Consider the following 16,800-nt stretch of genomic DNA (forward strand, 5'->3'; position numbering starts at 1 on the left):
TACAGGGAACACTGCCTGTCAGCTATCAGTTCAACCATTGGGCGGAACGCTGGGAGGCGGGAGCAAGGTTCCTACTTGATGGCCCATTGGGTCAATGCCTACCGGTCCTTTATTGACTGTTGTGGCTTAACTGCCATTTGCTAACTGCCGCCTCCATCCACCACTTGCCTTTCTGGGTCTGTTACTTCTTCACTCCGCTTTCCCTGCTCCCCAATACTTTAGGAGAGCCCAAAGCAGAATCCAGCCTTGGGTCTGCCATAAGCGTGAGTGACTGCTGGGTACCCCAACCCCTCTGGTGGTTTCTGTCCATTACGATGCCAGGCCACGAAATCCATTCTTGACTGTGGCATCTGTTTTCTGGGTTCACAGGGGCCCCCAAAGTGGCAGCTTCTGTCCGCTTCGGGATGTTTGGCATCAGCCTTTTCCTCATTCTGTGTGTCGCCCGCTTCCTTCTTCTACCTCAAAAGAGCAAACAAGCTTCCAAACTTCTTCTAGGGAAGAAGGAAAGGTACATGGCCTCAGGCAGTTCTGGGTCCTACCACAAAAGCCTCTTCTTCCAGCATCGTTTCCCCCAGCCCGATGCCTCCCTTCCAGCTCGCAAGCAAAGGATGAAAGAGAGAGCCTCCCCCTATTTATCCCCCCCCCCCCCGGTAGGGGGACAGACTTTTCAGCTGGCTCTGTCGTGCTGCTAAACTTGTTGGCTATTGGGGTTTGGATCTCGGTGTGTTCAGATTGCCCCTTTAGAAATTCTGTGTGCTGCTTTTGGAGGGTTTTTTTTTTTTTTGCTTTAAATTTTTTATTGATTTAACAATATCTTAAGAATCTCATTACATCACACATTAAACAAAAAATTGACTTCCAGCTCACTAATCAGCGCAAATCACTAATTATACAATTAACCCTTGCTATAATAATTCAAAATATATATCCTATACCTTACCAAACTCGATTTTAATCTACTCAACCTGCTAATATTGCTAAATTTCAAACCCTGTTGAAAATCAATATTAGGAAAATAGTTCTTTAAGTACAGTAAGAATGGTTTCCAATCTTCTTTAAAACCTTCCAAATTTTGATCTCTTATCAGTACTGTAAGTTTTGCCATCTCCGCATATTCTTTTGAGGGCAGTTCATTGTCCTTCCATTTCTGTGAGTATACTATTCTGGCCACCGTGGTTACATACATGAAGAAGCTTTTGGAGTTTTTCTGGCCCAAAAGTGGCCTAACGTTTTAAAAAACAAAACATTGGGGTGGGGGAAAATAGAAATAAGCATTTGTAGGGCAAGCTTGCACACCATGCACACAGCAAGCAAATCACTGCAGGCAGCCTGAAGATCAGTAATGCTCTTATATACTTATTTTTATTTTATCATTGTTCTCTTGCCTTTTAGGGTCTGTGGTAGAGTCTGCCGAATCAGCAAGTACAAATACACTCTTGAGATAACATTATTGACTAGGAGTCCTGTTTGTGGATTTGGCATAGGCCTCAGACTATCTGGAGAACTTAAGCCCTCCAGCGGTGGTTGGACTACAACTCCCATCATCCCTGGCTGTGGTGGTGGGGTAATGGGAGCTTTAGTCCTATGGAAGGCTGACATTGTGCAGCCCTGGGCTACAGCATCTGGAGGGGCTTTGGGAGACCTCGGCAAGAGATGATGGAACTCGATCATCTAGCTAATTTCTGTTGGCAATTTGTTTGTTTTTAAGAAACCATATGGGGATGACTAGATCTGATAAGTGAATCGTGTGTGTGTGTGTGTGTTTAAAAAACTTTCAAACTGGGAGCATTCCAACCACACAGTCCACAGTCCTGGGAGGGACTGTACCGCATTACCCCTTCCCACACAGTGAACTGATGTTCAGCTTTATTTACTAAAGGATTTTTGTCCTACCTTTCCCCCCAGAGAATACCCAAAGCAGCGGACCTCTATAAAAAGGTGGTAGCAAATACGTAAGGCAATGGCAGAGAGAGCTCGCCATAAATTGGGCAGCCCAAAGATGCCCAAACAGAGGTTTTTAGAAGCTGGCGGGAAGCCGGAAGTGAGGGAGGCCAAGTGGACGTTCTCCTGGGGGCCACAGCAGAGAAGGCTTGTTACTGCCGAGCATACTGCCTCCAAAATGTGGGGAGACGCCAGGGAGCTAAACCATAGGAAGCTCAGAGGGGTATCTATCTGCTTGAAAGAGGGAGGCTCGGTATCAGATTGTGAGAAACTCCATTGTGTCTTTGCAGACCATCCATGTTATCTCCACCTTCTTCAGGTAAGGATCTGTCTCCGCTGCTTATTTTATTCAGGTTATTTCTTAGCCTGCCTCCCCTCGCTCCTGCTGATACCTTGGAAGGCATTGACAATGCAAATAAAATGTGCATGTGGAGATAAGAAGTGAAAAACAAGAGCAGACAACAATATAATAATCTGGATGTAAAAGGTTGGACTGACAGGAGAGCTCTAAATGGCCCACTTAAGAGGGGCAATCTCTTTTATCATTGTATATTAGAGCTAGAAGGGACTCAGAGGTATTGGGAACACAGGAAGCTGCCTACTGAGTCAGACCATTGTGCCCTCTAACTTAGTATTGTCTACTCTAATTGGCAGCAGCACTCCAAGGCTTCAGGCAGGGGACTCTCCCAGTCCTTCCTGGAGATGCTGTCAGGGATTAAACCTGGGACCTTCTGCAAGCAAGTAGATGCTCTGCCACTGAACTACATATAATCCTGATGACCAGATAGCTGCCAAACTGAGTCAGACCCTTGGTCCATATAGCTCAGCATTGCCTACACTGACTGGCAGCATCTCTCCAAGGTTTTTCAGGCAGGAGTCTTTGCCAGCCCTAAATGGAGACGCTGCCAGGGATTGAATCTGGGACCTTTTGCGTGCCAAACAGATACTCTCCCTGTGAGTTACCGCGCTATCCTCATAGCAGGGAATGCCACCAACCAACCTAGAAACAATCACTTTAAAAACCAAATCTACCCAGATCGCTATAAAACTAAACAATAGTGCCTCCCCAAAGCAATCTGCAAGAGAAAAGAATTGAATTCCCATCCCAACAGCACTGAAAACATGAACGCTGCTAAGCAGGTCTCCCTTCAGCCCTAAATACAAAGTTATTTGTATTTGGCCCCATATCTGACATCAGAAGCAGTGGGTGGGGCCGCAGCTGGTCTGACTCCACTAGTGGAAAATATTCTTAGCATTTGTCCTTTCTTTAAGCACCGCTGGGCTTGATTTTGGAAAGTTCTGACCAAGCATGGAGAGGTTCTCTCAAGTGTGCCGTCAAGTCAGTTTCGACTCCGGGCGCCCACAGAGCCCTGTGGTTCTTTGGTAGAATACAGGAGGGGTTGACCATTGCCTCCTCCCATGCAGTATGAAATGATGATGCCTTTCAGCATCTTCCTATATCGTTGCTGCCTGATATAAGTGTTTGCCATAGTCTGGAAAACATACCAGCGGGGATTCGAACCAGCAGCCTTCTACTTGTTAGTCAAGCATTTCCCCGCTGCGCCACTTAGGGAAGTGTTTATCTGCGATCACCTGTCGTAGTTACACTGGGACTGTAAACCAGAGAGAGTTTCTCTTGACTTAAGAACAATTAAATCTTTGAGTTCACAGAAGGGGTTGATTGCGTTGTTAAACCTCCCCAACTTTCAATACAGGGCAGTATATAAATGCAATAGGAATGAATGTGTCTTTATTGTGATCGCAGACCAGAGAAAGGGAGAAAAACTGAATACTAACATAATGCTAATCTAATACTGATCAAACAGTTTATGTATAACACAGTTGAAATATAGTAACAAACAATGAATACGACAAATATTTCTATACCACTTATACACAAAACTTCCCAAAGCGGTTTACATGGATATAAATACATAAATAAATAAAGATGGCTCCCTGTCCCCAAAGGACTTGCAATCTAATGACAATACCAGCAACAGCCACTGGAGGGATGCCGTGTTGGGGATGGATATGGCCAGTTGCTCTCCCCCTGCTAAATACAAAAGAATCACCACTTTAAAAAGGTGCCTCTTGGCTCAGTTAGCAGAGGACGTTCCAATGAATGCTACACTTAAAGCTAACATGTCATGCGTATCAGATAAAAGATGTGTATGCAATATGTAAAATAAATTAACTAATTGTCACTAATTGGTGGGGGGTGGGGGGGAAGACCACCAGGTATAAGTTAATGGCTTCAAAGAAAGCTTCATTCAGGAATAATTATATCAGATTAAAGCCACTTTGTGAGTTACATTGTGTTTTGGAAATGTGGATTCCGCTTCTCAATTTTAGTGACAATTCATTTCTAATAGGGCAGAGCAGTTAAAGATATGATGTGCAATATTTGTGTTTAAATATGCTGGTGATGTGTGTGCTTTTTTATATTAATAGTGCTGAATGCTTTAGAATTTATTTTTGTGAATGCTTGTTTTGTTTGCATTTTTAATATTATGATTTTAAATGTTGGCACAGTTGGGCAGTTCCAAGGATAACGGAATCAGGCACTTGGGCACTTTTCCAGTGACTGTAGCCATAAGCAAAGTTTCAAGTTTCTGTTATATATACCCACAGGCAAGAGAACGTCTCCTTCTATAGGCTGTATTTTAACACAATCCTTCAACATTCTAGTGTTTGATATGTGCAAAATAAGTCTGTAACAGAATCAGAAGTTATGTCGAAAGATTCTGATTCAATTACTGATGGATTTTGCATGTTTAGACCTTCTTAATATTTAAGGGTTTTGTTAAAAGATGGCCTTATAGTAGGACAGGGTGCCCAAGTAGGACAGGCTGCATAACCTTGGTCCTCCAGCACTTGCTGGATTACATCTCCCATTATCCCCAGCCACTGTGGCCAATAGATAAGGATGATGGGAGCTGTAGTCCAACCGCCTCTGGAGGGCCAAAGTTGTGCAGCCCTGTAATAAGAGATGTTCTTTTTCCAGTGGGTATCGATTGGATCGTCTTGGAAATGGGCTTTTGACTACAGTCATTGGGGAAAGTGCTAACCGGCCAGATTCCGTTACCCTGATTCTGTTACCTTCAGAACTGCCCAGTTGCCCAAACCCAGAGTACAAAGAGAGGGGTGAGGGGAGTTAACATCCTTTTTGTGTTCACAGTCCAAAAGCCCCGCTATGTCCGGAGAGAGAGATCGCTCATGTTCTCCAGAACCTGCACATCGATTTCTGCCGAGACCAGGGTCAGCAACATGTAGCGGCTGGCGTTGAGCCCCCTGAGGAATGTAAATAACTGGCGCGGCCAAAGAAGGGCGCCTTCCATCCCTGCTGCATGCAGTGCCACGGACGCGTGAGAAGTGGCTAGCCGGCGGGCAAAGTGAGCCCCCAGGTTTTGTGCCACCGAGCGCGAAATGAAGACTATGAAGGCAGAACCTGGCTTGTAGAGGGCCGGTTCATCCAGGCGCTGCTCGCGGGCAGGTTACTGAGGAGCTTTTCTTTAAAAAAAAAAAAATTATTTCGACTGTAGCAATCTGTCCAGGGACTCTGCTCCTCTTGGGACGCTGCCACTTTGGTGTGGAATTTCTGGAGCTCTGGCTGTGGAGGCCATGGTAGAGCCTGGAAAGCACAGCCTGAGGCCGATTGTCCCGCGCTCACATCTCAATGTCAACACGAAGTGCCCCGTTTTGGAGTTTACAGGAATCCTTGGGCGTCTCCCAGTCCATGCCTTTGGGAGGAGATCTTCTCCGATACGGGCCAGGCTCCTAGTCATCCCCCACAATCAACAGTAGTCTTTCATTTTCCTGCCTGTTTTAGAAGAGTCTTATAATAAGGCCTTAAAAGCTCGCTGCATTGTGGCGTCAGTGAGCCATTACAAAAATGGCAGAAAAGACGGTTCTTCCGTCTCCTGTGCCCCACTTTCACTCAGGCAGCTGGCAAAGTTGCTCTTCAGTCTTTCTGCAAAGTGGGGCTGACCATCCTCCAATTAAATTCGGAGTGTTTGAACTCCTGGTGGGGGTGGGGGTTACTCCGTTAGCGTTTCCGTGAATGCTTGTGACATTTCTGTGAGTCCTGCCCCAGAAGTGTCCCCCACGGCCAAATTTCTTGGAGGCGGGAAGCAATGTCCCCTCTAACAGGGATTCCCAGATGGTGACTACAACTCCCATAATCCCCAAGCCAAAGCCATGGCAGCTGGGGATTCTGGGAGCTGTAGTCAACAACAGCTGGAAATCCCTGTTGGAGTTCCCTGGTGGGAAGCTGGCCATATTGAGGCCAGTTTTCTCTCTGTGAGTTCAGAAGACACGCGCGAAGAAATCGTCTAAGATTGCAATAGGGGGTCCATTCTCCCCCCCCCCACTCCACTCATCCCCTGCTTCCCAAATGGCCGCCCTGCGTCTTCAAAGGCAGACCTGGAGCTGTTTGTAGTTCCTGCTGCTGAAGGTGCCGGTTGTATATGGTGTGTCCTCCTTTAAGCGCCAATCAACTAACCTGCATGGCACACTCCCAGCTCCAACTCCATTTCTGGACCTGCTTCCTTGTGGCCCAGAGATCATTTCTGCCCAAATAGGCCGAGTAGGATGCAGGCCACAGAATTCAAAGGGGTTGGTCTTTCTAGAATCTCTATGTTTGGTGACTCCCCCCCACCCCCAATAAGTTTCTTTGAATTGTTTGGAATCCCTCCTTCCTGAGACAGGGAATGTCCTCCTTCACTTATGTGACCGTTTTCACCCAGGTCAGGATGAATGGGACGAGGTGAACTGTGGGTGGGAGAAGGAACGGAATGCCGTGGCTTTCTGTAGAAAGCTGTAGACACAACATGCCCCAAAGCGAAAACTCCGTGTTGCAATGAAACCTTCCAAGGAGGGATCTTTTAGATTTCTCGCCAGCAGGGAGATCTTGCAAGGGTTCGGACCCTCGCATCCAAGGTGAACCAGTCCCCCTCTAAGACGAGAACCCCTTGCCTTTTTTTCTGATTTTATGGACTTTTTTTGTAAAAGAATTGGATGGTGTTGGAATTCTTTCCTGAGAGAGGAAACGTTGCCATGTGCTTCCTCTTATGGACTTATAGCATAGGTGCCATTTTTTTCCTTCTGGACTGGTGGGGGGTGGTATCTTGGGGGGTATCTGGGGTGGGTGGTACTGGATGGGGGGGTGGTATCTTGGTATCTTCCCCAATACACGAAGGCTATTCTTGCAATCAAAATCAGGGGCAGAGGAGACCTGGGGGTATCCTCAATTGGTCCCTCTCCTCCTCCTTTCCCCCTTCCCCTTCCCACTCCCCCCCTTTTCCATCCCACCTCTCCCTCCCTTCTCCTTCTCACCTCTCCCTCCCTTTCCCCTCCCCTCTCCCTCTCTCCCCTCTCCATATCCCCCTCCCTTCCCTACCCCTACCCCTTCCCTCTCCCTTCCCTCTCCCCCTCCCTGTTTCCCACAGTGGTCCACCAGATGCTGCTGGAAGCCACAGGCAGGAGTTGAGGGCGTGCCCTCAATACAGTTGAGCTGAATACAGGAGTTGAGGGCGTGCCCTCTTCCGTCCAAGGTCGGGGAATCCTTTCGATGGTGGCTTTCTCCGGCACTGGAGAGGGGTATTCCTCTTGATACTACACTACAGGTTGTGGTTACAACAGATGTGAGCCTATCTGTGGAGAGCCAACATGGTGTAGTGGTTAGAGTGCTGGACAGGACCGCGGAGACCCGAGTTCAAATCCCCATTCAGCCATGAAACTAGCTGGGTGACTCTGGGCCTGTCACTTCTCTCTCAGCCTAACCTACTTCACAGGGTTGTTGTGAAAGAGAAACTCAAGTATGTAGTACAACGCTCTGGGCTCCTTGGAGGAAGAGCGGGATATAAATGTAATAATAATAATAATAATATTGCCACTGTTGCTGAACTGTTTCAAAATCAAAACCAGGCAACCTCCCCTTTGCCTTCACCTCAAAAACCCAAATGCCATTTAACAGAAAAGCAACAAGAACTAAAGCAAAAAATAACTGAGCACATGAACCAAACAACCACCAGGGTTTGACTTCCAGCTCTAAAAACAGTTGCCAAAAAACAACTTGCTCAGGCATTAAAAGATGTCAATGCTGCACTTGCAGAAATAACAACCAATCATTTGCAAGAAACAAACCAACTAATGTACAGTGCAACAACAATAACAACACAAGAGCTCGGATATAAGATCAGTGGACCTGTAAGAAAAGAAAGTAGTACATCACCTAAATGGAAGATTAGATTATAAAATAAAATCTCCAGGCTTAGATCAGATGCTAGTAAATTGATAGATATGAAAGACAAGAAGCTGAAGAATGAAAACACCAAACAGTATCTGATCCAAAAATACCACCTAGATTCAAGGAGAATTAGAGAAGTCCTGGAAATAATAAAGCAGCAAATAACAGCAGTGTCAAAGAAGATTAGCAGATATGAAGCCAGAATTACATAACACAGGCAGAATCTCCAATTCCAGTCAAATCAGAGACGTTTCTATCAAAGCATAGAAGGAGAAACTGCAAGACACGTAGAAACACCAAATAAAGAAGAAAGTGCAATTCTGGCGGAAATTATGGGACAATCCAATAGACTATAATAAAAAAGCAGGCTGGATGAAAGAGGTCAAAAAATCTAACACCAGAATTAATAAGTGAACACCATAACATAATATAACATAATAACATAACATAATAACACCATAACATAATAACACCAGAATTAATAAGTGAAAGAGCAAAGAAAATTAAAAATTGGACTGTTCCAGGCAACGACGAACTTCATGGCTTTTGGCTTAAACACCTAACAAGCCTTCATAAACAACTATCAAAACAGTTCAATCACATTTTGCAAGGAGGTGATATTGAACAATGGCTAACAACTGGGAAAACTCATCTCATCATGAAAGACCCAGCAAAAGGTGCGGTTCCAAGTAATTATAGACCAATAACCTGCCTGCCAATCATGTCCAAATTATTAACTGGAATAATAGCAGATGAAGTCATGCAACACTTATTAACTAACAAACAGCTTCCAGTTGAACAGAAAGGAAATTGCCCGAACACCAGAAGCACAAAAGACCAGCTGCTGATTGATAAAATGATTTTAGAAAATTGCAAGAGAAGAAAAACCAATCTAAGTGTTGCATGGATTGACTACAAGAAAGCCTTTGATTCATTGCCTCACACATGGATACTAAAATGTTTAGAAACAACTGGTGTCAGCAAAAACATTCAGATATTTATTAAAAAAGCAATGAGCATGTGGAGTACACAGTTAACAATCAATGGTGAGACACTTGGACAGGTTAGCATTAGAAGAGGCATTTTCCAAGGGGACTCATTATCCCCTCTGTTGTTTGTAATCACCATGACCCCACTTTCACAAATACTAAATAAAACAGGCCTCAGATACCAAACATCTAAAACATCAAGTCAAATCAACCATCTGCTGTACATGGACGATCTGAAGTCGTATGGAAGGTCCCAGTCAGAAATCGAATCACTGCTAAACACTGTCCATATATTCAGTAGCGATATAGCAATGGAGTTTGGACTAGACAAGTGTGCTGCATTAATAATGAACAGAGGGAAAATAACAAAAACAGAAGGAATAGAACTGCCCAATGGAAGCAAGATCAAGAACCTGGAAGAGAAAGAACATTACAAATACTTGGGCATTCTCCAGGCTGATAACATTGCACATGCTGAAGTTAAAAGAAAAATTGGCAGCGAATATATCAGGAGAGTTAGAAAAATCCTCAAGTCCAAACTCAATGGCGGGAACACCATACAAGCCATAAACACCTGGGCTATACCTGTTATCAGATACACTGCAGGAATAATAGACTGGACCCAGGCAGAGCTAGAGACGCTAGATCGTAAGACCAGGAAAATCATGACCATCAATCATGCTCTGCACCCCCGCAGTGATGTTGATAGGCTATACCTCCCTCGCAGCTCAGGTGGAAGAGGAATGCTGCAAGTCCATCAAACAGTAGAGGAGGAGAAAAGAGGCCTTGAAGAATATATCAAGGACAGTGAAGAAGATGCACTTCAAATGGTCAAGAACAAGAAACTATTCAACACCAATGAAACAAAGCAGGCCTACAAGAAAGAAGAAGTCAAGAACTGAGCAGAAAAATGGAAAAATAAGCCCCTGCATGGTCAATATTTGCACAATATAACTGGAAAATCAGACATCACCAAGACCTGGCAATGGCTTAAGAATGGCAACTTGAAGAAAGAAACAGAGGGTTTAATACTGGCTGCACAAGAACAGGCACTAAGAACAAATGCAATAAGAGCAAAAGTAGAAAAATCCACAACAAACAGCAAGTGCCGCCTTTGTAAAGAAGCAGATGAAACAGTGGACTACCTAATCAGCTGTTGTAAAAAGATTGCACAGACTGACTACAAACAAAGGCATGACAAGGTAGCAGGGATGATACACTGGAACATCTGCAAAAAATAAAAGCTACCTGTAGCCAAAAATTGGTGGGACCATAAAATTGAAAAAGTTGAAGAAAATGAAGATGTAAAAATATTATGGGACTTCCGACTACAAACAGACAAACATCTGCCACACAATACACCAGATATAACTGTAGTCGAGAAGAAAGAAAAACAAGTTAAAATAATCGACATAGCAATACCAGGGGATAGCAGAATAGAAGAAAAAGAAATAGAAAAAAATCACCAAATGCAAAGATCTACAAAGGGAAATTGAAAGGCTGTGGCAGAAAAAGACCAAAATAATCCCAGTGGTAATTGGCGCCCTAGGTGCAGTTCCAAAAGACCTTGAAGAGCACCTCAACACCATAGGGGCCACAGAAATCACCATCAGCCAATTACAAAAAGCAGCTTTACTGGGAACAGCCTATATTCTGCAACGATATCTATAACAACAGCAACAACATTGACAATAAAATTCTGGCATCCCAGGTCCTTGGGAAGGACTTGATGTCTGGATAAAACAAACCAGTCAATAACAACTATCTGACTGTGTAAACAAGAAATAATAATATCATCTGGTCGGGGGGCACACTGTCTCGATCACCATGCTCAAGGAATATGGCTGGAAGAGGATCTCCAGTTCAATATCCCCACTGCTAACTCATTACGATTCTAATTGCCCTTCTGGCAAGGACAAGGTTCTTTTCCTGGTTGCTGCTAAGTCAGAGTATGCTTACAGGAGGGTAGCAAAGTTTTTATTCATAGCAAGCAAGATTCAGTTTAGAATGATTGAGGCACCATATGCCGGGTTGTGTACTTCAGATTAACTGGTTCTGTTTGAATGAAATTAGCTATGTATACAGTATCTGAAGGTATTAATGTTTTATGTATTTTATGTTTTATGTATTTTATCTATTTTATGTATTTACTCCTGTTGTTTCTTTTTCCTTTGGTATTTATGCTGGCCTTGGGCTGAAATAAACCAATACATACATACATACAGTTCAATATCAGTTGGCTAGCATTGAAGGCCATACACCCAGCTCTGTTACAGTTCCAGGGGCTAATTCAGAACCGTCATGTCTTGGTCAGAACGGACAGTGTGACAGCCAAGGCCCATGTACACCATCAAGGCGGCACGAGGTCACGAGTGCTTATGTAGGAGGCTGATCGCTTTCTGGCCTGGGCAAAGCTGAACCTGAAGTCCATAGCGGCTGAACACCTGAGCGTGGAGGATAATCTCCAGGCAGACTGGCTAAGCTGTTGTAGGCGGCCTGGTAGAAATCATAAATGCTTCTCTGAGGGAGGGCAGGATGCCTCCTTGTCTTAAGGAGGCAATTATTAGACCTTTTCTGAAGAAGCCTGCACTAGATCCCTCAGAGTTGAGCAATTATAGGCCTGTCTCTAACCTCCTGTGGCTGGGCAAGGTAATTGAGAGGGTGGTGGCTTCTCAGCTCCAGACGGTCTTGGAGGAAACTGATTATCTAGACCCATTTCAAACTGGCTTTCGGGCGGGCTATGGCGTGAAGACTGCATTGGTCAGCCTGATGGATGATCTCCAATTGGGAATTGACAGAGGAAGTGTGACTCTGTTGGTCCTCTTGGATCTCTCAGCAGCTTTTGATTCTATCAACCATAGTATCCTTCTGGAGCGTCTGAGGGTGTTGGGGATGGGAGGCACTGTTTTACAGTGGTTCCGCTCCTACCTCTCGGACAGGTTCCAGATGGTGTCGATTGGAGATTGTTGCGCCTCAAAATCTGAGCTTAAGTATGGTGTCCCTCAAGGCTCCATACTCTCTCCAATGCTTTTTAACATCTACATGAAACCGCTGGGAGAGATCATCAGGGGATTTGGAGGGGGGTGTTATCAGTACACTGATGACACCCAGTTCTACTTCTCCATGTCAGCTTCTTCAGGAGTTGGCATATCCTCCCTAAATGCCTGCCTGGAAGCAGTAATGGGCTGGGTGAGAGAGAATAAACTGAAGCTGAATCCAGATAAGCTGGAGGTAGGTACTTATTGTGCAGGGTCAGAACTCCAGAGATGATTTTGATCTACCTGTTCTGGATGGGGTCACACACCCCAAAAGGAACAGGTTCTCAGTCTGGGAGTACTCCTGGATCCACACCTCTCCTTGGTTTCTCAGGTTGAGGTGGTGGTCAGGGGTGCTTTCTATCAGCTTTGGCTGATACACCAGCTGCACCTGTTTCTCGAGATCAATGACCTCAAAACAGTGGTACATTTGTTGGTAACCTCCAGACCTGACTTCTGTAATGCTCTCTACGTGGGGCTGCCTTTGTACGTAGTCCAGAAACTTCAGTTGGTTCAGAATGCGGCAGCCAGGTTGGTCTCTGGGTCATCTCGGAGGGACCACATTACTCCTTTGCTGATGGAGTTACACTGGGTACCGATAGGTTTCTGGGCAAAATACAAAGTGCTTGTCATAACTTATAAAGCCCTAAATGGCTTAGGTCCGGGGTATTTAAGAGAGTGTCTTCTTCGCTACGAACCCCACCACTCATTGAGGTCATCTGAGTAGGTCCATCTCCAGTTACCACCAACTCGTTTGGTAGCTACAGAGAGACGGGCCTTTTCGGTCACTGCTCTGAGATTGTGGAATGCGCTCCCTGCTGAGTTATGATCCTCCCAATCTCTGGCTATTTTTAAAAAACATCTGAAAACCCTTTTTTTTACCCAAGCCTTCTCAGGTTTTTAATTAAAACATACTGTTTGTTAATTTTATGGTTTTTAAATTATTGTATTGTTTAAACTTGTATATGTGTTATATGTTTTACTGTTTTAACTTTTTATGTGTTTTAATTGTTGTTAGCCGCCCAGAGACATAAGTTTGGGTGGGGTATTAATTAAATAATTAGGCTCCTCCCCTTAGCTATAGATTTCTCACTTGGGATTTAAATAAGCTTTTAAATACCTTGACCAAGGCTCCATTTGAACCTCTCAGTTCTATTTCTTTGAGGTATTTGTCATTCAAGGTTTTATTCTTAGTGGCGATCACCTCTTCTGGGAGGGTCTTGGAGTTGGCTGCCCTCTCAGTGAGAGATGAGTTGTGTATTTTTCAAAAAAGTGTCAGTTGTTTTAAAGTTGGATCCTACCTTCTTGCCGAAGGTCAATTCTATTTTCCACAGAAGCCAGGAAGTGGTGTTACCTGTTCCAAGCCCACGCATCCTAAGGAATGTGTATGGCATAAGTTGGATGTGTGAAGGGCTTTTAGAAATTATACCCACCAAATTCAGTCTTTGAGGAAAACGGACTCTTCCTTTGTTTCTTTTCAAGCAGCCTCCCTCAGGACCAAAGCTTCTAAATTGTTTCTGGCCTGGTGGCTTAGGGCTACTATAGCCTTGGCTTATGAGACACTGAACCTACCTGTGCCCAGAGGTCTCATGGTGCATTCGACAAGAAGTGCAGCTGCATCGGCATCTTTCTCAGCAAGAGCTGCCCTGGAGGAGATTTGTGAAGCGGCCGCATGGAGTTTTGTTTCTCCTTTTGTGAGACACTATAAGATTTCTTCCTTCTAGGATCCGCAGGCAGTGGTTGGAAGGTCAATTCTGCCGTGGGTTGTCTAGGCATCCGCACCCCGCCCTTGATTTCATTCAGCTTGGGTACGTCCCGTCAAGTTAGGATGCCCTCCCCATTCCTCGGGAAAAGAACCATTGGTAGACTTACCGTGAATTGTTCTTTTTCGAGGTATGGGGAGGGCATCTTGCCCTCCCACAGATGCTGGGAAAGGAACTCCCAAGGTTCAAGATTGTGCTATCCCTATTCTTTCTCTTCCTTTGGAGGTCTCTGGATTGTCCCTGGTTGACCTTTCTTCTGTTCTTGTTCATTCTGTTTCTCCGGTGGTTGAAGCCAGAGTTTGTTCTCCAGTGTGGGGCTACAGTTTTTTCGCTTGCAGTCCCGGAACTGGGTTGGGTGTGGCTGCGCAGCATAGTATAGACAGATCTGAAATCTGATTGGCCCGGTCTTGAAGCATGAGAAGGCTGACAACCCGTCACGTTAGGATTAGGGATGTGCACAAAACCGGTTTGCCCAGTTCGGTTTGAATTCGAACCAGCTTCAAACCAGGAGGGGGTGGTTCAGTTTTGGTTTTGCTCAAACACACACCCCCGGTTCGGTTTGAACCAGTTTGAACCTCCAAAAGCGGGTGGGATGGTATCTGGCACCCATGAGTACCTGCCACCCAAAGCAATCAGACACTCGTACAAACAACCACCCAAACCCCGAAGCAATCAGACATCCCTACGATTTTTTATGAATATTTGAAATATTTTTAATTATTTTTCTCATAGGGTATAATGGGACTCAAACCAGCCCATTATCCCCTATTGTGGAGCACCTAGGGGCACAAAGGTGGGGTGGGTAGTAGGCACCCAGGGGTGCCTGCCACCCACAAAACCCCAAGGCAATCGGACACTCCTCCGATTATTGGTGAATTTTAAAAATATTTTTGAATTCCTCATAGAGAATAACGAGGATTACAGCAAATGTATAGCTTCACGCCGGGTGGGGGAGGGGTGAACTAGAGCGGAGTGTGGTGGATGGTAGTTCCCAAGGTGGGCAAGGAAGCTATCAGAATTATTTGAAAGGAATTGGGCATAGGGCTGATTTTTAAGTGATTTTTGAAGTTTATGTGTCTTTAAGGTTAGCAAGTGAGAGTAGATTCATGGTTTGTCATTGAAAATCTTATATGCTACTAAAGAATCTACACTCAGAACACCTCATAAACAACAAAACCCAGTACCCCATGGGTCAGCAACCCATGGGGGTGGTGGCACCCTCGCTCTGGGCCACCCCAGCACCCCCCAAGTGCACTTATGGGGCTGCTGAAACCTCCATTCCTCCCTAGGGAGAAAAACCTTAAATCCACTTGTGGGGTGCTGGGGTGGCCCAGAGTGAGTGGTGGTCTAGTGCAAAGAGGGTGCCCACCACCCCCATGGGTTGCTAACCCATGAAGTACTGGGTTTTGTGGTTTCTGAGGTGTTCTGAGTGTATATTCTTTGGTAGCATATAAGATTTTCAGTGACAAACCATGAATCCACTCTCATTTGCTAACCTTAAAGACACACTAAGCAAAACTTCTCCAGATAGCCTTTTTTTGCCTGTCACCATTGGCTAGTCTGAGATTTGGCTACCCAAAACAGTGACAGGTGATGTGGTGAAAGGAAAGGGGGATCTTTAATGAAATTTGCAGGCCTCCTCCCAGTCAAACAAATCATGTTAGCCCCACAACATCTAAACAGACTAGCAAATGGTAAAGCTGCTGTGAATAGTGCATAGTGAAAGGTGACCCTAAGTTAAGGGGCACCCCAGCCAGGATCCTGTCATAGCGCTGAAAGGGGTGTGAGGATGCAGCTGTTTGCAGAGGCCAAAATCCTTGCATTGCGCAAACTGGAACAGAGCACCCTTCACATGCCAAGCAAGGGAGATGCGACTTTTTTTTGGACCTGTCCTGGCATGAAACAAGGCACAGACTAGTCACACAGAGACAAGCCACACGGGATGGATGAGTGTTGCAGAGAACGAAAGGGAGGTCGATGTTCCTGTGCTGTGGCCTGGTTCTTTCCTGTCCCACCTCTGCAGCTTCAGCTAGAGGGAGCGTGGGCTGGAAGAGGTCACGAGCAGACCAGATTCCTACATCCAGGCAACCCTCCAGAGAGCCCAGGATAGAATCCGCAAGGCAAGCTCTGTGCTAGGCAAGGGGCTTCTCTGCCCTCTTTTACTGCAGTTAGAACTGGGAGTGGGACTTCTTGGGGTGTGGCACTCACAGACCCACCCATTATCCCAAGAAGTAGAGCGGAAGAAATCCAAGTCAATTTATTGTTTGCGTTTTAATTAAATCTGAATAAATCTGCATATTTGAAAACATATTCTCAAGGAAAAACAAAGTCTCTTTCTGCTCTTAGAGGGACACATTTGTTGCAGCAGGCCTCTTAGAAGAGGGTTTCCTTGTGCTTCTTACACCATAGGGAATGCCTCTCAGATAGCAGTTGCTGTCTACACTTTTTATTGCCCCTTTGATTTAAAAAAAATGTCTGCCTGCCCAATTAATCCAGAGCTTGCCCTTGGTTCATCAAAGCCCTTTTCACTGATTTTGTAGGAAGTCCTACAAAAAATGTAGATGGGGGTTCCATCCTTGTACACTTTCTGTCGGCAACTTAATTTTTTTTGTGCTTTGGGAAGGCTTCTTGAACAATATTGCAAGCCGCCTGAGATGAGCTTGGCTTTCAGAGGGGCTTCTTGTTGCTGTCCGCTTTTGCAGGAGTGTTAATTGTAGCTCCGTCTTGTCATATGGTTCTCTTGAATCCACACTCCTTCTCCCAGCCTGGGAGCAACAGGCAAGCAGAACAAAAAACCCCAGAGGCCTGCCAGCCACACTCCCCAC

At 45.2% G+C, this 16,800-nt stretch overlaps 1 long non-coding RNA gene across 1 annotated transcript; it reads left to right on the forward strand.

The window, feature by feature from the left end:
• LOC128322207 (uncharacterized) lies at positions 1-5,482 on the forward strand. The gene is made up of 2 exons (XR_008305591.1): positions 1-263; positions 5,120-5,482. It is a non-coding gene; the product is annotated as an uncharacterized LOC128322207 (long non-coding RNA).
• The last annotated feature ends 11,318 nt before the right edge of the window (positions 5,483-16,800 follow it).

The sequence above is a fragment of the Hemicordylus capensis genome, chromosome 4 (assembly GCF_027244095.1).
Source record: "Hemicordylus capensis ecotype Gifberg chromosome 4, rHemCap1.1.pri, whole genome shotgun sequence".
Taxonomy (NCBI): Eukaryota; Metazoa; Chordata; class Lepidosauria; order Squamata; family Cordylidae; genus Hemicordylus; species Hemicordylus capensis.